General features: G+C 43.7%; 1 protein-coding gene across 1 annotated transcript in view; it reads left to right on the top strand.

The window, feature by feature from the left end:
- Window positions 1-25,574, top strand: part of LOC147726335 (uncharacterized) — a 431,136-nt gene that overhangs the window by 146,966 nt on the left and 258,596 nt on the right. The gene's annotated exons all lie outside the window — the stretch shown is intronic.

Here is a 25,574-nt window from a genome sequence, read left to right as displayed (position 1 = left end):
TCCTACTCCGCAGAGATGGCAAGTTTGATCTTCCTGGTTCATTTTCCATGGAGCCAGATGAGGGAGAATTGGTAGTATGCCGAGTCGCAGCTTTGGAAATTTTTCTTTGGTCTTCTGTTTGAATCTGTGGTCCAGGTACTCTTGAGGCTTTAATGTTTTGTAGTCGTTTAGGACTATCCATCCATGTGCCCTTTTTGCTAGAGTTTCCTTATCTTCTAATAGCGATGTTATTTTTGTTACTTTCGTTACTAACTTTTTGAAGCTTTTATGATCTATTGGGGTATCCCGGAGGTCAGTCAGTTCGAGTCTTTCTAGTGATTCCATCAGATACTCTCTTGCATGTGATCGTTCTCGTCGCTGCAACTAAATCCAAAGTTGGGCATTTAAGGTACCTTGCTCTGCGCTTCTAATCTTATGCCAGCATTTTATGAAGCTGCCCCTTCTTTCCACTGTCTGTTTTTGAACCCCGAACTCCAGGCAGATTTGGGCAGGAGATACATAACTGGGTAGCTGAAAGATGGATCTGTAGGTTTTACGGATCACTTTGTCGAGGATCGGTGCATCTTTTCCAAGAGTTGATTCTCTCCCATATGTCAGCGTTGGTTGAAGGCGAGCCCTCAGTACTTGTAGAAGCGGGTCAAGCGTACAGTCTGGCAGTATTTTCTTCAGGGGATTCATCGCAAGATAACTAATGATGCCTTTTCGATGTAATATCTCTAATTGGGGTTTAAACGAGCCTCTGCTGTCTACTAAGACCCCCAGGTACTTGTAGCACATTACATGGTCCAGTTTGTGTCCCTCCAAGTACCAGCTATTTTTCCTGGTCTTCTTATAATTCACAGCCATAGTTCTTGTTTTCTTTAAGTTGATAATTAGTCTGTTGCGCTGTGAGAATGAGCTGGTAGTGTTTAGAAGGTGCTGGAGGCCGGTTGGAGTACGACTTATTAGGACCAGGTCATCGGCATAGAGGAGATTGGACAGTGTGATGTCTCCCAACCGTGGGGCGTGCGATTTGATGCTGTCCAATTCACCTGGTAGGTCTGCTAGGAAAAGGTTAAACAAAGTAGGGGCTAGGACGCACCCTTGTTTCAGGCCTTTAAAGGTATCGATTCGCCTAGAGAGGTGCGTCCCGTCTCCCAGCTTAATCTTGACCCAGTTATTGGTGTGAAGTAAGATCAGCTACTTCAAGAGGGTTGTGGTATCCCCCATTTTTCAAGCTTTCGCCATAGTTTTCACCGGTCCACATGGTCGAAGGCTGAGCTATAAACTATAAAACATAAAAACAGTGTGTTCTTTCCTACTTTGGCCGCGTCTGGCAGCAGAGTTAGTGCCATGACATTGGTGGTGGTCCCTTGTCCTCTACAGAATCCTGTTAGGTTTGCCGGGATTATATACTTTGACGCTGCCCAAGATGTCAATTCTTCCAATAGAATGCCAGCGTAATACTTTGCCTCTATGTCTAATAGGGCAATCAGCCGGTAGTTGCAAGGATTGCTCCTGTCTCCCTGCTTATAAATTGGGCTTATGATCGTTCCTTTCCAAGATTCCGGGCAGGTTTCCGATTCCTGTATGCCCATAAAGAGTGGTACTAATGTGTTACTCCAGAATTCAGTGTTGTATTTAAATATTATCGGTGGTATCCCATTTGGGCCTGGAGCTCCTTCCGTTTTCCCCTTCTTTATTTGAGTTTTTATCCGATCCGCTGTTATGTGGATTTTATTTGCTTTACGGCTTGTTATTGTACTGTTGTTCTTTGCGCCCTCAGTCTTCTTTTGATCGTGTTTTCCCATTGTGCTTTTCGCGGGGTTTCGGGACCCTTTTCCCACATTTCCTGTTTCGTTGTCCTTCTTGTTGTTCTCTGTTTCCTGTCTTGTCAGGTCTGTGGGGTTGACCTCATCGTTTTGGTTAAAATGATTATGCAAATAATCAGCCCAAGTTGCCTCTGATATGTATGAGCTTATTCCGTGGTGCCTTGGCCGCTGCAAGCTATGAATTGTTTGCCAAAATTTGGCGCTGTTTTTTAGTTTCGAGTCGTGCTTTATTTTTGCCCAAAGTTCGTCGTTTGCCAGTCTTTTGGTTTCCCAGATTGACTTTTTAGGCTTGCCTTTAAGCCACGTAGAGCGTATTGCAAAGGCTCTTTTTTAGGCTGTGTGCAGAGTTGGTTCAAAATTTGCTTTATATTCCGTTTAAGTCTTTTTATCTCCAGTGTGCTTGTCTTTCTCGGAGTAGACTTTGGAATTTTGCCTTTAGGCGACCTTAGTTTTGTTGCATATTTGAACCCAAGGGTCTTCGTATACCCCTCCCAGGCCTCTATTGGGTTTGCAGCCAAGTCGCCCTGATCAATTAGCTCCTTCGCTTTGTAGACAGTTCTTCGATCTTATCTTGTTTGTATCTTATACGTTTATGGTCTGATGTATATTCGGACCCAGCGCTTGCCCTGACTTCCGTGGGACTCTTTCTGGTTGTCCTTAAAGCAATTTCTTGTGGCAGATGGTCGCTTTGATCGCTAACACCCAGTTTAAATGATTTGATGATGTCAAATAGAGGGAGAGTTCCAAATGCATAGTCTAGGTGGGAGGAGCTTGTTGCAGAGTGGTAGGTTGATGCTGGGGGGGTGTCTTCTTTAAACCGGCCGTTAAGCGCCCTTAGGTTTAATTGCTCTAATTCTTTCAACAATTGATTTGAGCACTTGGTTTGTTTAGTTGGAAGTGCTTGTGCTTGAGTTGGAATTCCCCAGGCTCTATTAAGTTCATGTACTAATTCGTCGTCCGTTGCGGTTCCAAAAAGAAAGAGATTAAAGTCTCCTGCCAGGATTAAGTTCTCAGCTTCCCCCTCTTCCAAGATTCTTGCTGTTTCCTTGACCAGCTCTCTTGCACCTTTCCGTCTGTGCTTCGGGTGTATATAGGAGTTGATTATAACGAGAGGGTAGCCCGACTTTCTGGTGTTAATTGTAATGGCAGTCGCCTGTATAACGTTGGGAGCTATGGTTTTAGTCTTTATTTCCTTCATTGATCCTATTGTGAGGATTGAGGCAAAGATCATCAATCCACCTGAGCTGTGGCCAAAGGTTGAAGTCCTGGTGGCTGGGACAATTTGAGTCATATATCCTTCCAGGGCTATCTCAGTTTCTTCCCAGGTTTCTTGCAATAATATCAGGTCAAATGACCTTAAGTGTTTTAGTGTATCTTGATCATCCAATTTGTCAGTCAAGCCATTGATATTCCAGATGCATACTCGGAGGTTATTCGATGTTGTGTGTGTTGAGGGCTGCACAGGGGACCCTTGTCATTGCCCGCCTCTGTTTGTTATTGTTCGCTGTATTATGTCCGGATTAGGAGTTGATGATTTTATTATTACCGTTTTGGTATATAAGGGCCTTCCTTGGTGGCCTGGTGACTGGCTGAGAGCACCTTTTAAAATGGATGTAACTTTGTGCAGGTGTTCTTTTTCACTCTCCTTTAAAAACGGTGTTGGGTAGGCTGGCCTTCTACTTGGTTCCAGCTTTAATCCCCACTGAGCGAATTTGTTAAGTTCTCCTAAAATGTGATCGACCAGATCGTTAGCTGGCCATGTTGTCTTTGTCGTTTCTGGTTTATTCTGATCGAGTGCGGGTTGGAATTCAATTTGAAGTAAGTCAGTTGAGGTGATGTCTTCCAGACCCTTGATCGATTTAATCAATTTTATTATATTTCCTCTATTCAAGGTGTCCATTCTGCCTCTAGACTTATACTCTGGAGCAAATGTTAATATGTCTGTCTTGTTTGATGGAATGGCTCTGGTTTACTTGGGCTACGGTTTGTTCGGGGTAGTTGGCCCAGTTGGAGAGTTGGTCATTGTTATTATCATTGGTGGCTGAAGTTGCCCTTGTTTTGGGTTATTCCAATTCCTGCTCCAAGGCCGGCTGTTTCTAGTTTTGTGGCATGGCCCTTGGCCGACTGTCGGTATGGCTCCTTACTGAGCTACGTAGGTCAGTCTCTTGCTCGGATCTTTCCCGCTGTTGTAAGCGTTGTACCTGAGGAAATAGAAATGTTACGTGGCCAGTGTGTCCCCCACTTGTACCCTATCTATGTACCTATGCCCCATGTATGTCCATGTCATCATGTAATTCCCTTCTCATGACTGTAATATTAATGCCTCTGCATTTCCGTCCAATGTTAGCATATCAGTTATTAGGCCCTCCATGAATGAAACGTTAATTCTGCACTGAGGCCTATGTTGCCAATGCATTTACATGGTACACGTTTAAAAATCGAGATGCACACGTTTTTGTGGCACAAGCCGAGCCAGGACCCGAATTCAGGCTCCGAGCCTCCTCTGACTCTGAAAGCTGCAGTTTAGTTGTGTATCCCTGACCTCTCCCTTACTTCCTGCTCAGCAGAGAGGTGCCCAGCCTGGCCTGCCAAAGACAGTATTTTGCCTACAGTTATCTGCTCAGCTCCACAGAAAACACATTCCAGTCTAGTGAAAGGGGTAAACATATTCCGCCTGCAGAAGATAGGGCCTAGCTTTCCCGTCTCCATTCAAGTGATTTACTGAACCCGTTTCCATAGAAGGCCCATGGCCCCCACGCAATGCACGAAGAAATATATGCACACACTAGCATTTAGTGATGAGCAGCCTTTGCTCGAGAGACCTTTACTTCAGACAATACATCCTCCAAACACAAGATATCAGATATGCCAAAGGTGCAGGTCGTTCTGACATCCCAGACTCCTCTACTAGAGCTAAAGTCAGCTCTCCCCAGTTACACGTCAATTCCACGTCATGACTAGTTTTGCGCGCACAAGTAGGGTAAAGGTTCCTGCTGACCATGCAGACCCCCTCTATGCATCCACCCACCTATGACACACCTATGACTCATCAAGTGAACACCCACGTGTACGCCTCCTTACACGCCTTCTTTCACGCCCATGTGTTCTTATCTCTCTCTCTTTCACTTGCTCCGCCTGGAGCGCTCCGCTTTCTCTATCCAATGCAATGTATGGTTTAACTATATATAATGTCTTATGTGAATAAAGATTTAGATGACGATCCTTCCTGAACCTTAGTGGTGATGGAACCCGATTCTCCAGTAGCTCGAGCTATTGCATTAAAGCCCTTTTGAATCGGACACCACGGACTCTGCCTCTCATTTTATGAGCAATCCTTATTAATGTATAGAAATTCCGACAGGGTAATTAATTATTTACCACATTAATCTGGCGCCCGAATAGGGACGAGTCCCCTTCCCCACGCGCCGACGATGTAGGTCCAGCCCCCTACCCCTTCTACAGCCGTGACGGACTTCAAGTGTACACGACAGCGGGACTTCCTGCTTACTCCCTCAGGCCCACGGAGGAGACGGAGACTGCGACCAGGCATCCACACGAGGCGGTGAGGATTGCGGACTATCCCGACCAGAGCCCAAGCTGAGAGAGCAAGGTCCGAGGTATCCCGAGGCCCACCTGTTCCGAGGCGCATGCGCAGCAGCAGAAGTAGTAGCAGTCCCGTCCAGTATCGAGTTTCCGAGGCCTTCAGTTTTTGCTTCCCGGTGAGTACCGTTATTGGGAACGCATAGAGACGGGTTCATTTATTTGAGCCCGGGAAAGACGGGTCTGGGTACACAGACCCGGTAAAGACGTGTCCATTTAGGTGGATGCGGTAAAGACGTGTCTCTTCACGAGACCGGTATGGTTGTACTGTTTTGCAGTGCATAAAGTAAACAAGTTTTTCAGGATTGTGTTTTTTCTATGTACTAGTTAGGATGTATCTGTCTTTAATGTTTTAATGTTGTGGTATGAATGATTGTTTCCAGTTTATTTTTGTGTATATTGTGTTTTCGTTCGAATTAGTTCCAACATGCCACTGTTTCCAAAATTACGTCAGATAGGGACCAGGAAAGGGATACTCGAAGAGGCAGTTCCCGTCCCGCCTAGGGACACTCCTGGCCATTTTATGTACCAGAAGCACGGGCTAGATGCCATACTGTTTTTAGACTTATGGGTAGATTACACGAAGGATCTGGAAGAGAAATATAGATGGCCTGTCTCAGGGACATGGGATGCTGATTGCATCATGAGAGTAGAGGAAGCACTATGGAAAAAGAAAGCTAGACAGTCCCAGAAAGATGCCATAGAGTTGTGGCGTAAAGAAGCGCATAGGAGAACAGAGAAAGAAATCAACAAAGCAGAGAGAAGTAGGGAAGCAGCAGAAAAAGCCAGAGAAAAAGAGCTAAAGGAAGAAGGTGAACGGGTTAAGGCAGAACAAGTAGATAGACAAAGAAATGCCCTTATTAAAGGCATGTATCCCGTCCTCGCCGAAGGACTACCTAAAGTGACCCCGGAAGTACCCAGTAATTTGCCGCCACCATTGATCCCGACCAAAGTACATGGTCATAAACAGACAGCAGCAGACATCTTTCTTTCCTCCTATTTGGAAGACGCCGCTCCAGATTATGTTAATGCAAGCTTTCCTCCCCCTCCTCCTCCTGGCAACAATCCTAACAATCCTTTTCGCCCTCCGCCCGTATCACAGGACCAACACACACCAGTAGTGACACTGACAGTGAAAGACGACTCAAGCCAAGGGGCAGTGGGAGGGGGGCCCACTAGAGACATACTGCACACACCACCACCATCACAAACACTACGAGAATTAGCACTACAACGAACGCCAAAAATGACAGCAACACCACTTAAACAAACTGTAACGATTACATCTTGTATATATGATCCAGTACCAGGTGTAGGCTCAATGCTCATGTACTCAGTACGATTAAGACGCGTTGCAGACTATTTGATCACATTACCAGGCATGAAGAGCCATTTAGACAAAATATACCACTTCATTAGAACGGGGGAGGGACCCGAGAGTATACATGAGGCCATGGCACAAAGAAAGGTGGAGGTTCAAGGCATGCTTTTACGTTTTTTGATTAATTGTCTGATTAGGGAACAAGACCAGCCAGATAAAGAAGTAACTAAAGGTATGATTGATTGATTGGCTGATCAAGAAATGAAGATTAATAGTAAACATAGAGATATTTTAAATACTCAGGGAATGGCACACGTTCATTACACGAAAAATGTGATACCATTCCTATAGTCAGTTTAGTTAAATATGCTTGCATAGGCATATTAGTAGCCATAGCATCATTACGATATGAATAAGACCCGATTTTCCATGGATATGCTTTTAACAACTATCTGACAGGTCTAGGAATCCAATGCGCACTGATACGTTCATTTGCGCATGCGTGGGTTATTTAGTAGAAGTTGACACGATTTCATAATTTACGCATATTTCCGAAAGAATGAAAACTTAAAACGGACATTGCGCTACACACTTAAATTTGTGGAAGGTTCACGTGTAATTTGGCACGCAACCGAGGCGGGGATCGATCGGCGAGCCTTGACGCACATTACAAGCTCCTTTCTAGGTCTATGCTACCAGTGGGCGTCTGTCAGTTTCACTTCCGCATTCGAACGCCGGACTTGAGTATTTAATCGGCTCGTATCTTTCGAGCCGGATAGTTGATATCACTCGAAAAGAGAAGACACGCGGGAAGTGCACCGGTTCAACGCTAAAGGTATGTGATAGCCCTTAGTATAGGTACCGCTTTTATTACAAGTCTTTTTGGCGGGAATACCCAAATACTTAGGCGTGTATACGCTTTCTTGTTTTAGAAGCAGCAACTACTAGTGAATGGGAAGACGAAGGCAGTCCCATTTCATCTAAGATCTGATGTGAACATAAAATAATGTGAGTATTTGTCCAGTCCGAAAATAGCCCGATAATAGCATGTATGCATTTCGGGATTTTAACAAATACCTTCCTACTCTTTCCCTAGTGCTTCCTTAATGGGGATTTTTTGAAACTGACTTACTCTAACTACCGCGTGTTTAGAAGATTTTGAGACTCTTTATAGTAAGTAGAACCTCTAATTTTCTAATAGAGACCTTGCTAGAAGTAAATTACTATGTTTACAAATTTACGTATAGTGACACACCTCCCCCCCTTGTTGTAGGTTTTAACACGTCATTAATAACCAGCCGTTGGTCTACACGGGAAAGAAAATGTGCGTCTCATTCTGATAGGAGTGTATTATACACACTATATGTGAGTATCCTGTCCGTGTACTTTCAAAATAACTATAACTGTGAAAGATAGTATAGTTAGATTGCTTGACTGCTCTCACCCATCGCCGGAACCACTGGCTTTTATTAAATTATCGACCTAGTAAGAAAGTATATCAGGTCGCAACTCGCAAATAAACGTCTCACATAATTTGTTAACACAAGAGTTCTAAAAATGTATATTTTTATACATTTTTTTCAGTTGAAATTACGCCAGCACGTATTTTCGGCAAAGAAAAGAGGAAATTTTCCCTTTTTACAGCGGGAGCTATTTGCCCCTTATTATAATATCAAGTCCTCTCTAAAGGTCAGTACGCATTTATTGTTGGGACTCTTTTGTGGTATGGTCTGGGAATCCCAGAGAATAAGAAACCTTAGGATAGAAACAACCTAAGCCGACTTGGAATCACAATCACAACAGTCTTTTTAATATGTGGTAACAGAGAGTATTGACAATTAACACTGTAAAGGAATGCTTATATTGATATTACTCCTGTGTGGTTATTGATTGGATAACAATGTGTTGTACATAAGATGCGCACGTATGCTGCTATCTAAAATGTGATGAATCTTTAGATGCTGCTATCTAAAATGTGATGAATTTTCAGATAATTGAAGAACAGCAATAATGTGGCTTTCTATGTTTTGTTATGTCTATTATGTTAATGTCTATGAAAGGTGTTGCAGTGTAATGAGCAGGGGTGACAATTCTCAAAGTCTGGCTAGCAGATGGATTTTAGCCTTATGTTTAAATTCTGTTCATAATTTGAAACATCGATGATGAGATTGATTTCTCTTTTTTAATCATAGTATCTCTGGGGAAGACAGCTAATATTTTTTCCTGAAGAAGACGGCGGTAATTTTTCTGGCCCGTCGAAACGCGTTGAAGAGTGGGGGAGAGAATTCACAATATTTACTAAGGAGTATTCTGACTGAAGCTGAATATAACCTTTTTGAGTTCCTCCCTTCTTTGTTCTTTGTATTCTATGAACTTGTTTGATGAACTGGGAAGAGTATTTGTTCCTTATATTGTCTGTTTTCCCTTGATTGTGATTAATATAATTTTAACTCTGTTTTTAACTATAATTTTAATAAATTTATGCATTTGGAAATTTATTTGTTGTTTCAGAATTTGAGTCACCACTGCACTGCTCTTAGTTTGCCTGCATTTTTGTTGTATGTTATGTTGTCTTGATCATTGTGGCCAAAGGGAATTTCTTTCTTGACTAAGTCAATAGTTGGTACCCCATCCCTTTGGTAGAGGGTCCCTCTCTCTTTTATTAGAGATCCTGTGCACAGTCCCTGGTGGACTGGAGAGTTCTTCTGTCTATAAGACTTGCTACTATTGTGTATCGTTATTTCTGTGTAATGGATCAAATTAAGACCTTTGGGTTTAGTGATGACCAATTACACCGTATCATGAGTACGAAAAGAGGAAACAAAATCACCTTAGTATCAGGCAAGGGTGAAAACTGGGGTAAATTACTAAACCTAAAAAAGAAGCTAATCCGCACTGAAGCACATGCGGACTTTCTAGCCGAATATGTTAAATCGGGCATTATTCCGATCGGCTTACAGGTTCGCAATGAACCTGGTCTATTCACAGATAACAAGAAGTTTCTAGAAACATGGACACTGATCTCTAACAGATGTAGTAGAGATTGGATGCTCCTTATTATAGAAACTGCTCAAGGACTCATCATACTGGAGCAGGAAGAAATAGATAAATTAGAAACAGAGCTAAAAGGGTGTCCTGCGCTGGAAGAAGCCAAAAAGAAACTGGCTGATATAAACAAAGATGTTGAGGGATATAGTGAATATTTGATAAATAAAAAAACCAACAAACTAAAAAAAGACATTGAACGCTTCTCTGTTGAGAATGTATACCCTTTTCTCAGAGAAAACTACTATCAAAATAAAAATGATGGCAATTGGGATAGACCGTATACTTATCAAACCTACTCCAGAGGCGGCAATAGACGTGTCACATTTTCGGAAACCTCAGGCTCCGGAAGTGAGGAGGAGGATTGTAACACAAATGAAACCGGTAGAATTGTCCGTGATCAGGAAGATTTTTTAGAATCCCGCCCGAGGAGAACCCAGCGATTCAACGGGAACCGAGGGCGTGGACAGTTCAATGGGAACCAGGGACAAGGAAGGGGGCAATTCAACCGGGGCAACTCCCAATACAACCGTGTACCTCAACAGCAGGAATACATGAGCACACGGAGCAAGCAATACTGGAGACCTGCAAACTACCAGTCATAAATCTATCCTGCAGAGAACTAAGTAACATAGAACTCAATATCCTAAGCAAAGGCTTTAGCTTTGTCCCCACAACTACCATAGACAGATTCCAATTAGAGAAAGATCTTAAGGCTTTCTTTAGAAAGATAAGACTTAAGCGCTTTTTTGAGAACAGAGAGAGTAGAGTCACTGAGAATATCACGGGATTTAAACCTAAATCAACCTTCACACCCACTGTGGGGATGGTAGGAAAGAACATCGAAGCCTTCGAGATAGCAGTAGAAAGTGGAGTTTTTAGGATCTTAGACAAGGAAAAGAAAATACCCTCCTATAACATATCTAAAGCTGAGAAGGAGGCACTAGAAAAGCTTAAAAATGACAACTCAATAACAGTGAAACCTGCTGACAAGGGGGGTGGAGTTGTCATTTTTGACACGCTGGATTATGAAAAGAGAATCAGGGCGATGCTAGAAGTGAAGGAACACTATGCCCCAACCAACGTCAACTGTCTGCTAGGAATTTCTAGGGAATGTTTACAGTTACTTACCAACGCCAGAGATGAGGGGTATATTAGTGAAGAGGAATTCAAATTTCTCAATAATACTGAGCCTAAAACCCCAGCCATATATGGCCTACCAAAGGTCCATAAGCACAAATCGGATCCCCCTATGCGACCTATCGTGAGCAGCATCAACTCTTTGCTTGAACCCATTAGCAAATATGTGGATCATTTTTTGAGGCCTCTGGTCTGTGGACTAAGATCATATGTAAGAGATTCCGCCCATATCATCTCCTTGGTAGAGGGATTTCCCTTCTGTGAAGAGACTCAGTGTCTGGTCACTCTAGACATTGAGTCTCTTTATACAAACATCCCCCAACATGACACAATTGAAGTGATAGATGAACTCCTTTCTCAGCATGATCTAAATGGGGCTAACAAGGAATTCCTCGTGGACTGTGTCCGTCTAATTTTAACCAACAATGTTTTTTTGTTTAAAAGTGAATACTTTAAACAGCTTAAGGGGACCAGCATGGGGGCCACATGTGCCCCCAGTCTGGCCTGTCTATATGTAGGCAATTTTGAAAATAAGCACATTTACAATGAAATGGCACCTTTTTTCGAGAATGTAGCGGGCTGGTACCGCTACATCGACGACATCTTTTTTATTTGGGAAGGGACCATTGCTGTTCTGGAAGAATTTCTCCTGTGGATCAACCTGGGTGACCCCAACCTCAGGTTTACCTCTACTTATAGTACAACGAAGGTTGACTTCTTAGACATTTCGATCAAGAGTGTGGATGGTGTATTAGGGGTGGAGCTGTTTACTAAGCCAATGGCCAAAAACACGCTCCTCCACTTCTCCAGCTTCCACCCCAAATCACAGAGGGAAAGTATACCCTTTAGTCAATTCCTCCGGCTCAGGAGGAACTGTTCGGATGTAAATGATTACTACAAGCATGCGGCAGTCCTTAAGAAAAAGTTCCGTGATCGTGGCTACCCAAAAAAACTTCTATCCAGCTCCCTTAAGAGAGCCAGATTTTACGATCGTGATGCCTTAATCAATAAACCTGACACTTTGAAGAGCCCTTTAAATAGAATAGTTTTTGCGACAAAATTCTCCCACATTAGTAATCAGATCAAGAATGTGGTCAATAAACACTGGCACATTCTCAATCATGACGAAGACACAGCACTGGCCAAACCACTCTTTGCTTTTAAGAAGAATAAGAACCTGCGAGACCTTCTAGTTCACACCTACAAAGATGAGGGAAGAGAAAATCAAAGAACTCTGGACAACACCACAGTTACTGGTACATCTAGGTGCGGTAGCTGCAACATATGTGATCAGTGTATGGTAGCTACTGAAATCACATGTAATAATAAAACCATTAGATGTAGAACCCATAATAACTGTAAAAGCAAAAACATAATTTACATATTAAAATGTCCCTGCGGGCTTTTCTATGTGGGAGAAACTGGGAGAGAAGCTAGGATCAGACTGCAGGAACACCGATCAGCTATTAGGACCAAAAAAATGACTGCTCCAATTGTTTCACATTTTCTAGAAAAAAATCATGGTGAATGTGATTTCAAGTGGTTTATCTTGGAAAGAGTCAAAATAGGAAAGAGAGGAGGGAACATTACTAATAAACGGAAACAGAGAGAACAATGGTATATTTCCTATTTTGACACAGTGAGAAATGGACTTAATTCCAGGGAAGAATGGGATAGGCTTATTGGGTGAGTATAAGGGGACCTGCACCTTTAATAAAAACATTACTTTATCCTAATAATCGGTATAGAGAATTCCCAAACATGGAGGTACTGCCCTAAGTTTCTTTTACAGTGAGTAGTGATAACCAGCTTATTGATAACCCAGAAAGCTGTGTGCACATAGGCATATTAGCAGCCATCACAAATGAATAATATCTACTGGGTTCTATATTCCATTAAATAAACTCATAGTAACTAACTGAATGGCCTTGGAAGCTCATGTGGTTATTTGACTGGCTGATCAAGAAATGAAGATTAATAGTAAACATAGAGATATTTTAAATACTCAGGGAATGGCACACGTTCATTACACGAAAAATGTGATACCATTCCTATAGTCAGTTTAGTTAAATATGCTTGCATAGGCATATTAGTAGCCATAGCATCATAACGATATGAATAAGACCCGATTTTCCATGGATATGCTTTTAACAACTATCTGACAGGTCTAGGAATCCAATGCGCACTGATACGTTCATTTGCGCATGCGTGGGTTATTTAGTAGAAGTTGACACGATTTCATAATTTACGCATATTTCCGAAAGAATGAAAACTTAAAACGGACATTGCGCTACACACTTAAATTTGTGGAAGGTTCACGTGTAATTTGGCACGCAACCGAGGCGGGGATCGATCGGCGAGCCTTGACGCACATTACAAGCTCCTTTCTAGGTCTATGCTACCAGTGGGCGTCTGTCAGTTTCACTTCCGCATTCGAACGCCGGACTTGAGTATTTAATCGGCTCGTATCTTTCGAGCCGGATAGTTGATATCACTCGAAAAGAGAAGACACGCAGGAAGTGCACCGGTTCAACGCTAAAGGTATGTGATAGCCCTTAGTATAGGTACCGCTTTTATTACAAGTCTTTTTGGCGGGAATACCCAAATACTTAGGCGTGTATACGCTTTCTTGTTTTAGAAGCAGCAACTACTAGTGAATGGGAAGACGAAGGCAGTCCCATTTCATCTAAGATCTGATGTGAACATAAAATAATGTGAGTATTTGTCCAGTCCGAAAATAGCCCGATAATAGCATGTATGCATTTCGGGATTTTAACAAATACCTTCCTACTCTTTCCCTAGTGCTTCCTTAATGGGGATTTTTTGAAACTGACTTACTCTAACTACCGCGTGTTTAGAAGATTTTGAGACTCTTTATAGTAAGTAGAACCTCTAATTTTCTAATAGAGACCTTGCTAGAAGTAAATTACTATGTTTACAAATTTACGTATAGTGACACACCTCCCCCCCTTGTTGTAGGTTTTAACACGTCATTAATAACCAGCCGTTGGTCTACACGGGAAAGAAAATGTGCGTCTCATTCTGATAGGAGTGTATTATACACACTATATGTGAGTATCCTGTCCGTGTACTTTCAAAATAACTATAACTGTGAAAGATAGTATAGTTAGATTGCTTGACTGCTCTCACCCATCGCCGGAACCACTGGCTTTTATTAAATTATCGACCTAGTAAGAAAGTATATCAGGTCGCAACTCGCAAATAAACGTCTCACATAATTTGTTAACACAAGAGTTCTAAAAATGTATATTTTTATACATTTTTTTCAGTTGAAATTACGCCAGCACGTATTTTCGGCAAAGAAAAGAGGAAATTTTCCCTTTTTACAGCGGGAGCTATTTGCCCCTTATTATAATATCAAGTCCTCTCTAAAGGTCAGTACGCATTTATTGTTGGGACTCTTTTGTGGTATGGTCTGGGAATCCCAGAGAATAAGAAACCTTAGGATAGAAACAACCTAAGCCAACTTGGAATCACAATCACAACAGTCTTTTTAATATGTGGTAACAGAGAGTATTGACAATTAACACTGTAAAGGAATGCTTATATTGATATTACTCCTGTGTGGTTATTGATTGGATAACAATGTGTTGTACATAAGATGCGCACGTATGCTGCTATCTAAAATGTGATGAATCTTTAGATGCTGCTATCTAAAATGTGATGAATTTTCAGATAATTGAAGAACAGCAATAATGTGGCTTTCTATGTTTTGTTATGTCTATTATGTTAATGTCTATGAAAGGTGTTGCAGTGTAATGAGCAGGGGTGACAATTCTCAAAGTCTGGCTAGCAGATGGATTTTAGCCTTATGTTTAAATTCTGTTCATAATTTGAAACATCGATGATGAGATTGATTTCTCTTTTTTAATCATAGTATCTCTGGGGAAGACAGCTAATATTTTTTCCTGAAGAAGACGGCGGTAATTTTTCTGGCCCGTCGAAACGCGTTGAAGAGTGGGGGAGAGAATTCACAATATTTACTAAGGAGTATTCTGACTGAAGCTGAATATAACCTTTTTGAGTTCCTCCCTTCTTTGTTCTTTGTATTCTATGAACTTGTTTGATGAACTGGGAAGAGTATTTGTTCCTTATATTGTCTGTTTTCCCTTGATTGTGATTAATATAATTTTAACTCTGTTTTTAACTATAATTTTAATAAATTTATGCATTTGGAAATTTATTTGTTGTTTCAGAATTTGAGTCACCACTGCACTGCTCTTAGTTTGCCTGCATTTTTGTTGTATGTTATGTTGTCTTGATCATTGTGGCCAAAGGGAATTTCTTTCTTGACTAAGTTGATTGATTGGAGTGACAACATAGCTGCCGGTAAACATGATACAATGTCAAAGATAGAATGTATGTACAGGAAAATTCGTAAAGAAATTCTAAACTTACACAAGAATGAGTAAGACGCACACAAGAATGAGCCAGACGAGAAAGAGGACTACTTAGCCTATGGAGAGGATGAGCCAGAAACAGAGGAAGTGGATAAACTGAATTACGTAGGTAGAGCAAGACAGTTTGACAGGCCAAAGGGCCTAGATTACAGTAAACATGGCCCTCCCATACCGGAAAGATATTCTCTTGAACACCTATTCCAAGCTACTGAGAATGCACTGAAAAGACAAGTAGGGGGCGGTGAACCTCATACAATGCATGAACAGGAACTAGCCCGGTCAGCCGTTCAATGGGCTTGTAATTCTAACATATATAATGATGACGTAGTGGCGCAGAAATTTTTAAGCCTCCCTCTGGAAGAACAGCGTTTAGCTGGTATTTATATGGTTCAACATCTAATCACATTGTACGAGAGCCAGCATTCTGATCCAGGTCCCTTGTATAAATTATTGGACGATTTACTCTTAGAGAGATGGAGAGGCCTAGGAACCGAATTAATTAATGTCATTCTAGATCAACGACATAAGTACTTGACTTTTCTGACCACGCACTTGATTCCTGCCCTACACCGCGCCAGAAAGACCTTCCACATAGACAGACAGAACCCCCTACGAGAGGTACATCCCGTTAGAAATACAGCGAATGAGCTTCAACGAGTATACGTTTACACACCCTTGACGAAAATAGAAATACTGGAAATGAAAAAATTACTGCCCTGTCATGATAAAGACCCGGGGGGGTTCCACCGTGAATTAAAGGACATTCTCCGCATAGGGGATTACACATACGCTGACATCATTAAATTATTGAAAGTACTGTTACCAGCAGGCATTTACGAAAAGCTTAAAGAAAAAGATTGGGAGGTGGGAGAGAAAAAGATCAGTTGGACAGAATTGGAAGATGAGGATAAACTTTGAGGCCCTGGTGTTGGTCTTGGGGAAAAGGCTAAAGCACTACCTGAACTATTGATACAGGTCTTGCCGAGATTATTGATTACTAAAAAGGAAGATTGGGATGCTATTTCAGCCTGTAAACAGAAACCAGATGAAGACACCAGTGATTTCTATTCTAGATTCGAAAAATGTTTTATTATTAATAGTGGCCTTAAGACAAATAGTGAATCGTACCCACATCTTTTTGTGAGCAAATTAGTAGAGAATTCCTTACCCCCGATCAAAAATAGAGTACAGAAGGTTGAGAGTACCTGGCAAGCAAACAGTCCATCCCAAATGTTACAAATGTTACAATACCACCAGAACCGAATTAGAGAGGAACAGGAACACGAAAAGAGACGCATGAAAGATACGAAAATGAAAGTACTAGTTGCACAATCAGTACCAGCTGATGGCCATAAAAAGGGCACGGCACCTGTTAAGGGGAACTGTAATTATTGCAAGCAACCAGGTCACTATGTGAATGAATATGCTGTCCTGAAACACAATATAGCTACAGGCAAGACAAAAGAAAGACCGCGTCCTCCTAGACAGGATAACACCCCGCAGAACACGCAAACGCCACAGAACTCACAACAGACAGTAGCTACACCGCAACCCATTGCTGCCACACAACATGTCACGCAACAAATGTACCAGTACGCGCAATCAGACTATCCAGAATATCAACAGTACTCATGAAATAGCCTAGAGAGGGAGGTTGGCTTGCACCTTATTGAGGTTCCTGTAGATCAAGAGGGTCCCTATGTACATAGTCGTGTATTGGGAAAAGACAGAAAATTTCTAATTGACACAGGGGCGAGCAGAACTACCATCAGTCATGACGAGGTTCCAGGGGCACCCCTCTCAGGCTCACAGAATATAGTCCTGGGATTTTCAGGAAAGCCTATTGTTAATGAAGTGTCAAAGCCAGTTTCCCTAGGAGTCGGTCCATTGTCCCGTACTACAGACTTGTTACTTACTAAGTCATGTCCAGAGAACTTGCTTGGTATAAAGACATTGAAAGAACTAGGAGCAGTGATTTGTTGTTCTCCGGAAGGAGTGAGATTATTTTTACGTGATTTTAAAGGACATTATGTGTTGAGAGATTTTGATCCCAGACTCCAGAATGTTCCACAGAATTTATGGGCGCAAGGTCCGACTGATGTAGGTTACATGCACATTACGCCACACCGTGTCACCCTCAAGTAAGGAGTTGTACTGCCACGAATCCGACAATACAAGTTACCACCTGATGCCGTAGTAGCAAATTGTTGACGAACTCATTGCACAGGGAGTGGTTGTAGAAACTGACTCCAATATATGTAATTCTCCTATCATTCCTATTCTTAAACGAACTGACCCAAATGCACCACCAGTCTACAGACTAGTGATTGACCTCCGAGAACTGAACAAATGCATAATACCCCAGTACCCAGTGGTCCCAGACATTTCTTCATTACTGACTGCAATTGATTCCGAAGCGACGTTCTTTACTGTTCTCGATCTCAAGAACGCCTTCTTTAGTGTCCCAATACATCCAGAAAGCCAGTACCTCTTCGGATTCTGTTTAAATGGACGCAGCTTTAAATTTACGAGGGCTCCTCAAGGATTCACAGAAAGTCCTAGTATTTACAGTCAAGCATTGAAGAGACAACTAGACAGTATTCACATGCCTACCGACACCGCACTGCTCCAATATGTGGACGATCTCTTGATTACAGCACGAACAGAACGAGACTGTGAACGTGCATCACTGACAGTCTTATACTTCTTGGCAGACAAGGGGCACAAAGTGTCCCCTTCAAAGTTACAATTCTGTGCACAGCAAGTGGTGTACCTTGGACACTTACTGTCCAAGAGGGGTAGACAGTTGACTCCAGACCGCATTCATTTAATTGCACATCTTCCACAGCCCAAGACACAAAAGGAGGTACGGGCCTTCATTGACCTCACTTCTTACTGCAGACAATGGATTCCCCAGTATGCATATCTAGCCAAGCCACTCATACAGTTGACAACACAGGAGGCAGCGTCTTCGACTGTCCTCCCTTGGACTCAAGAACATACACTTGCATTTGATGAATTGAAACAAGCTCTATGTCAAGCACCAGTTTTAGCGACTCCATGTTACAGCAAGCCTTTTACACTTTTTGTCACTGAACGCGAGGGTACAGCATTATCTGTCCTTACACAAGATCAAGCAGGAAAACAAAAGCCTTGTGCTTATTTTTCTAGTACATTGGATCCAGTGGCCCAGGCTCTGCCTGCGTGCCTGAAATCAGTTGCAGCAACAGCCCTAGCAATCAGACAAAGCGATTCCATCGTGTTAGGACACCCCCTGACAGTACAGGTTCCACACTCAGTGGAAGTCCTTTTGAACAGGACTCAGACTCAACACCTGACTATAGCAAGACTGACAGGATATGAACTGACATTATTCCAGCCACACATAGAGATCAGACGATGCAACACCCTGAACCCTGCTACACTTTTGCCCTCAAGCACAGCAGACACTGCACCACATGACTGTGTGGAAGTAGTTAATACAGTGACGAAGCCAAGACAAGACTTGACAGACATTGCACTGCCAGACCCAGACCTGACACTTTATGTGGATGGTTCATGCATGAGAACAAGCACAGGAGAGTTAGTGGCCGCATATGCATTGACCACTGATACTGAAGTCATAGAGACACATCGAATTGACATACTGTTAGCCCAAGCAGCAGAACTCATCGCTCTGTCCCAAGCCTGTATACGAGCCAAGAACATGAAAGTAAACATATACACAGATTCACAGTATGCCTTCGGAGTCGTTCACGACTTCGGAGTCCTCTGGCAGGAGAGAGGTTTTCTGACCTCTCATGGGGCCAAGATTCAGCATGGTCCCCTCATTCAGGCTCTGTTAGATGCAATACACTTGCCTACAGCTATAGCCATCATGAAGTGCAAAGCACATACCAAAGTCACAGACACCATTTCCCAGGGTAACGATTTGGCAGATCGAACAGCTAAACTTACAGCCCAAACTCAAACAGACATTCCAACTGACACGACAAAGACGGAAGCACCATCACTGACGAATTGTATGACAGTCAGGGATCCCTCACAAGATGTACTCGACATACAGACACATGCCACTCCAGACGAAATCAAGAAATGGACTGAACAAGGAGGGGTCCAGACTGACCAGGGTTGGATGACAAAAGGCAAAGCCACATTGTTTCTCCCTGACTCCATGGTTCAAGTTATCATAAATACAGCACATAGTCCAGCACACTTAGGAGAAAAGGCCATGTTAGACAGTTTACTGAATATCTGGTTCAACAAGCACCTGCGTGCAGCAGCAAAACAGAAAGTGTGTACCTGCATGATCTGTTGCCAGTTCAATCCAGGCAAAGGCCTTCCCATGGAACAAGGTGGATTTCATCCTCCTGACCACCCTTTTGAAGTCCTCCAGATGGATTACATTCAGATGGACAGATGTCGAGGATACAAGTACGTCCTCGTAGTTGTATGTGCACTATCTAGATGGACAGAAGCATACCCAGTCCCAGATTACACTGCTGTGACCACTGCCAGGCAGTTGGTCCGAGAATTCTTTTATTCTCGGACGTGTTATATAGCATTTCTACTGCCACCTGTTTTTCTAGCCCCATCCCATTATCATCGAGATTCACGACTTGTACATGTTAGACACAAGAGGGAGACCAATTCCCCAGTTGTCGATCAGACTGAGACAGCGTGGGAGCAATACTCAGATTTCATTAAAGGATATTTCTGGTTCATAGGTCCCGTCCAAAATAGTAAATTGATACACAGATTGACAAGAACTTTGGAAGCAGTAGTGAATGAGACTACTTCTGCCTTAGGAAACTTAACAGAGGAGCAGTCTGCTATGAGACTTGTTGTTCTTCAGAACCGTCTTGTTCTTGACGTCATCCTGGCAGATAGGGGCGGGGCTTGTAGAGTGATCGGCTCCAGTTGTTGCGTGTTTATTCCAAATAACGCGCCATCCGTGTATGCAGCAATAACAAGGCTCCACAAGATAGCTCGTGAAATGCACCAAGACCCATGGTCTTGGTCCGGTTGGCTCTGGAGTGTAATAGCGGGATGGGGTTGGACAGTGTTGTCCTTCCTAGGAATAATACTATTAGTTATATTCAGTTGCTGTCTCTGTCTGCAATGTGGCCCAGCGATTTGCGGCTTGTGTGCCACTGCCTGTATTCCCCGTCCACGTTCACGTGCACAAATGAAAAAAGACGAGCAAATGATGCTATATGAACAAATAGATGGTCTCATGAATATAGATGTGTCCTGAAGGGCACAGTAGGGGACAAGGAGGGAATGAGGAAATAGAAATTTTACGTGGCCAGTGTGTCCCCCACTTGTACCCTATCTATGTACCTATGCCCCATGTATGTCCATGTCATCATGTAATTCCCTTCTCATGACTGTAATAATAATGCCTCTGCATTTCCGTCCAATGTTAGCATGTCAGTTATTAGGCCCTCCATGAATGAAACGTTAATTCTGCACTGAGGCCTATGTTGCCAATGCATTTACATGGTACACGTTTAAAAATCGAGATGTACACGTTTTTGTGGCACAAGCCGAGCCAGGACCCGAATTCAGGCTCCGAGCCTCCTCTGACTCTGAAAGCTGCAGTTTAGTTGTGTATCCCTGACCTCTCCCTTACTTCCTGCTCAGCAGAGAGGTGCCCAGCCTGGCCTGCCAAAGACAGTATTTTGCCTACAGTTATCTGCTCAGCTCCACAGAAAACACATTCCAGTCTAGTGAAAGGGGTAAACATATTCCGCCTGCAGAAGATAGGGCCTAGCTTTCCCGTCTCCATTCAAGTGATTTACTGAACCCGTTTCCATAGAAGGCCCATGGCCCCCACGCAATGCACGAAGAAATATATGCACACACTAGCATTTAGTGATGAGCAGCCTTTGCTCGAGAGACCTTTACTTCAGACAATACATCCTCCAAACACAAGATATCAGATATGACAAAGATGCAGGTTGTTCTGACATCCCAGACTCCTCTACTAGTGCTAAAGTCAGCTCCCCCCAGCTCTCCCCAGTTACACGTCAATTCCACGTCATGGCTAGTTTTGCGCGCACAAGTAGGGTAAAAGTTCCTGCTGACCATGCAGACCCCTTCTATGCATCCACCCACCTATGACACACTGACTCATCAAGTGAACACCCACGTGTACGCCTCCTTACACGCCTTCTTTCACGCCCATGTGTTCTTATCTCTCTCTTTCACTTGCTCCGCCTGGAGCGCTCCCCCTTCTCTATCCAATGCAATGTATGGTTTAACTATATATAATGTGTTATGTGAATAAAGATTTAGATGACGATCCTTCCTGAACCTTAGTGGTGATGGAACCCGATACTCCAGTAGCTCGAGCTATTGCATTAAAGCCCTTTTGAATCGGACACCACGGACTCTGCCTCTCATTTTATGAGCAATCCTTATTAATGTATAGAAATTCCGACAGGGTAATTAATTATTTACCACATACCTTTATATCCTCCTTGTGCCAAGAATATTCAATTGCTGTCTCTGATACGTCTTTTAACCTTGGGATTCTGAGTTTGTTGGGGGTCCTTGTAGTTGCCAGTTTTTTGCACAGGGGCGGGGTCTGCTCGACCTGGTTAGAAGGTGCCACCGTCTCTTCTAGTTCCGCTTGGTATTGGGGTTCCGCCGACTGCCCCTCCTGTTCTTCGGCATCGGCTGTCATTTTCCTGTTCCTGCCCTTCCTTGTTTGTTTCTGGCGGGTTTGTGAGTTTGTAGGCACCTCTGTGTTGGCTCTTTCAAGAGAGGAGAGGTTTGGGAGTGAGTTTTTTGGTGATTGGGTGGCATTGGGGGAAGAGGTCTTCCCGCTTTTTTTGTGATTCCGTTTGTTTAGGAGTCCCTAGTAACGTTTCCCTCATTGGCTATGTCTGGCAAGTTCGATGTTGCGATTGGTTTCAGATTGTCCAGAAGGTTCTCTAGCATTGTTGGTAGCATTGATAGCTTGTTTATTATTGGAGAGCAGTCGCATTCTGTTCTTGCTAGCGCAGAAAGTTCTGCTGCTTCCTGACCCCTTTTTATGAGACCGTTTAAGTCTCCTAGTTTCCTCTCGATCCCTGATGTGAACTCAGCTAGTGTTTGCAGTACCGTTAACTGCATATCTAGTTTCTCTGATTGATATTGTAAGGCTGTTGCTGATAGTTGTATTGTGTTTAGTAGGTTTGCCCAGAAAGTAATGAACGAGCTTTTGCTCTCACTCTCTGGTCTACTAGTGCTAGGGGTTATGGTAGGTTTTAGATTGTAAGCCAACACTAGATCTTGCCACTCCTGTGTTGCGAGGAAGGTCATTTCGCTGTCTATAGTGTATGAGTTTTCCCTTTGCTGATTTTTAGGTGTGTTCGGACGGCCCATATCTTTTGGGGCCGTTTGGGGGCCGTCTTGTGCGCTCTTCAGCGTCTGCGAAAGACTGCTGTTTGGTCGAGATGATACTGTCCTTTCGTCCCGTGCGCTCTGGGTTTTTTGTCGCAGCGGTCGGGTTAGTTGGTCACCCCGGTCCTGTGGGTCATGATGTTCTAGAATGATGGAGGCATCTAATGCTCTGTCTGCGCTTGACCCGCTAAGAGATGTATCCTTGTCTGGGGAGCTTTCTGTTTTTATCCTTCCGAGCGGAGTCTGTGTACCTAGAGGGCTTTTCAGTTCAGTATCTAGTGGGCTACTGAGCTCCACTGACCGGTCTGTTGTTGTACATACTACTCCGTCTTCTTCATTATTGTTTTTTAGCCTGCTTTCAGTTGATGCCATATGATTGTTGGCATGAATATCCGCCACTATAATTTTTAGGGTTTTTTCTGTTTCCGGTATTTTTTGTCCTTGTAGTGGAGGATATTCTATCTTCCCAGGCTCCAATGGAGTTGGTAGGCCTTTTAGGTTTCCGTTTTTTGTGAAAATTGGTGCTCCGGGATGCTTTAAGATATCAAATTTCGTGTAGATTTTTGGTTGGTAGGAGTATGAGGTTTTCCTAGCTGGTTCTCCGTCAATGGTTATGAGATCTTCAGTTCTGTCTCTTTTCGCTCCTTTAAATGGATTGGTTGGTTTTGTTACATTGTTTGGGCCCTTTATGATTTCTGGGTTATTATCTTTAGTGGCATCCGAGCCGGTGAACCAAAGGCAGCCCGTGTCATCACTAATTTCTTTGTGGATATTGGTCTCATTAGGGCTGTCCTTTTCCTTACTGAATGTTATTTTACAGAGGTCTTTGTCTGTAAGTGAGGCTCCAGCATCTTTAATGGCCCCCTTTTTCCATTTTGATACTGGTTTTGTGATGGACCTTCTCACTTTTCCTGACCTCATAGCTGGCCGGGTAGCAGCGTTGAGCTAAATAGCTGATAGCTGATAGCTAATAGTTGATTTCGACTCGCAGAGCCTCGTGGCTGGTGTCAGTGAGGGACGATGAGGACCGGCAGAGCCAACACCGAGCCGAGGCGGGGAGGGACCGCAACTGCCGCCTAACAACTGACTCACCTCTGCCTTTCAGTCCTTCAGTCCCTCTGCTCACTCCTCTCCGCGGTATCACCGGAACTTCACCAGTCGACCACAGACGCACATGCCGTACTGCTCCGCTCCGGACTCCCAGCTCCTCCAGCTCACCGCCGCACAAGCCTCTGGGGCTCTTGGAACTGCTAGGGCCGCTTCTCCCATGGCTCCTTGTTTCCTGCTGGTTAGATTTCAATTTTTGTAAGTTAATGCTTCCCCTCTGGTGGCGATGCCTGGCAGTAGGGGGCAAAAGGAGCGCAATCGCAGGAGTAAGTACGCTCGCCGGTTGCAGCTTGGCTGAGCTCGTGTCTCGAGATATAGCGATGTGGAGGAAGGCAGGGTTGCAGGGCTGCAGACCTCTCAACCCCCCTTGCTCTCGCTGCTTGCTCCTCTGCCGCTTACTCCTCTGGCGGCTCCCCACGCAGGTATCTGGGCCTCCGGGTGCACCAGGTGCCGTAGGTGCTGTAGGCTGTGTGCAATGTTCCACGTGCCGTGCGTTGCGAGCCGGGAGAAGGGGCCGTGTACTAGACAGCAGTGCGACACCCTCTCTCTCGGCTCTCTCTCAGGGCTCGTGGTTCGGGGCTCGGGGCTTGGGGCTTGGGGCTTGGGGCTCAGACTCAGGCTCAGACTCACTGCCTCTACCTCACCTCAAGTCAGGAATCACCCGCCAGCTCCATGCTCCGTGCACCGCCAGTCCGCCGGTCCTCCGACTCTCCAACTCGATGTTCTGTGCCTCTGGAGGGGGGGGGCCTGGCGGGGAGCCAAGCGGGAGACCAAGCCAACCGGTCCCGGTTACAGCTCTGCAGCACTCCGGCGGTGGATTCCCCCTGCTGCAGCTGTGTTGTTTCCTCAGCGCTCAGCTCAGCGCTCACAACCGCACGCACCTCGCAGCCCACTCTCCTCCTCTGCTCCTCATAAACCGCTTAAAAAGTGGGACCGCATACGTAAAAGGAGCCCATTCAGAACCGACCGGAGATCGGTGTCAGAGAGCGTTTCTGGGAGCGGCCATCTTGTATCGCCGTGCGCCGCCTGGCTGTGCTTTCTTAACTACACATTTCTAGGGACTTTCAGTGTTTTTTATAGTTTAGATTGTGACCACGACATCCCTTCAATCTAGGTATTGTAAGGAAAATGTGAGGGCTTCTAATACGTTAATTCTTGGAGTACAATCATTAAATGTGTTAAATGTCTTACCAATGATAATATTATACACAAGGATACACTCAGTCTTCCGCCAGTTGTAGATGGCCTCATTAGTTTCAATTGTGGATCTTGTGTGTGTCTCGCCCACAAAAATCACATAATTACACTTAATTAAATATCACTTATACAATTGAACTTCCCACAGTGTGGTAGAGTTCTAATGGTTGTGGTATCACTTACTGCGGTGCCACTACTGGCTATGTCACAGTGTGTGCAGTTCGAAGGCTTTCCCTTCCTGTGGTCTCAAAAAACCTACAACCAACTCAGGGAATTGGAAACTACCCAGTACTGATGCATGATAGAAGGCCTGGAATTGCATTTAATAGGGCATGCACCCACAAGGGGCTTTTCCAACTGTAATGTTGCACTATCCAAGAGCAGTCTTACTAAAAGGAGTTTTGATAAGAGGCAGCTGTATGAATAAGAGCATATGAAGTACCATGAACCAACCCTTTTTTTTAAAGTTGTTTTTGAAATTAATCTTTAATTCAAGATTCCAGAAATGAAGACAAGTAACTGTCTCATAGATATTGTATG

Source organism: Lissotriton vulgaris, chromosome 3_1, assembly GCF_964263255.1.
Source record: "Lissotriton vulgaris chromosome 3_1, aLisVul1.2, whole genome shotgun sequence".
NCBI lineage: Eukaryota > Metazoa > Chordata > Amphibia > Caudata > Salamandridae > Lissotriton > Lissotriton vulgaris.
Note: the sequence above shows the minus strand (reverse complement) of the source record. Positions and strands in the feature narration are given on the sequence as shown.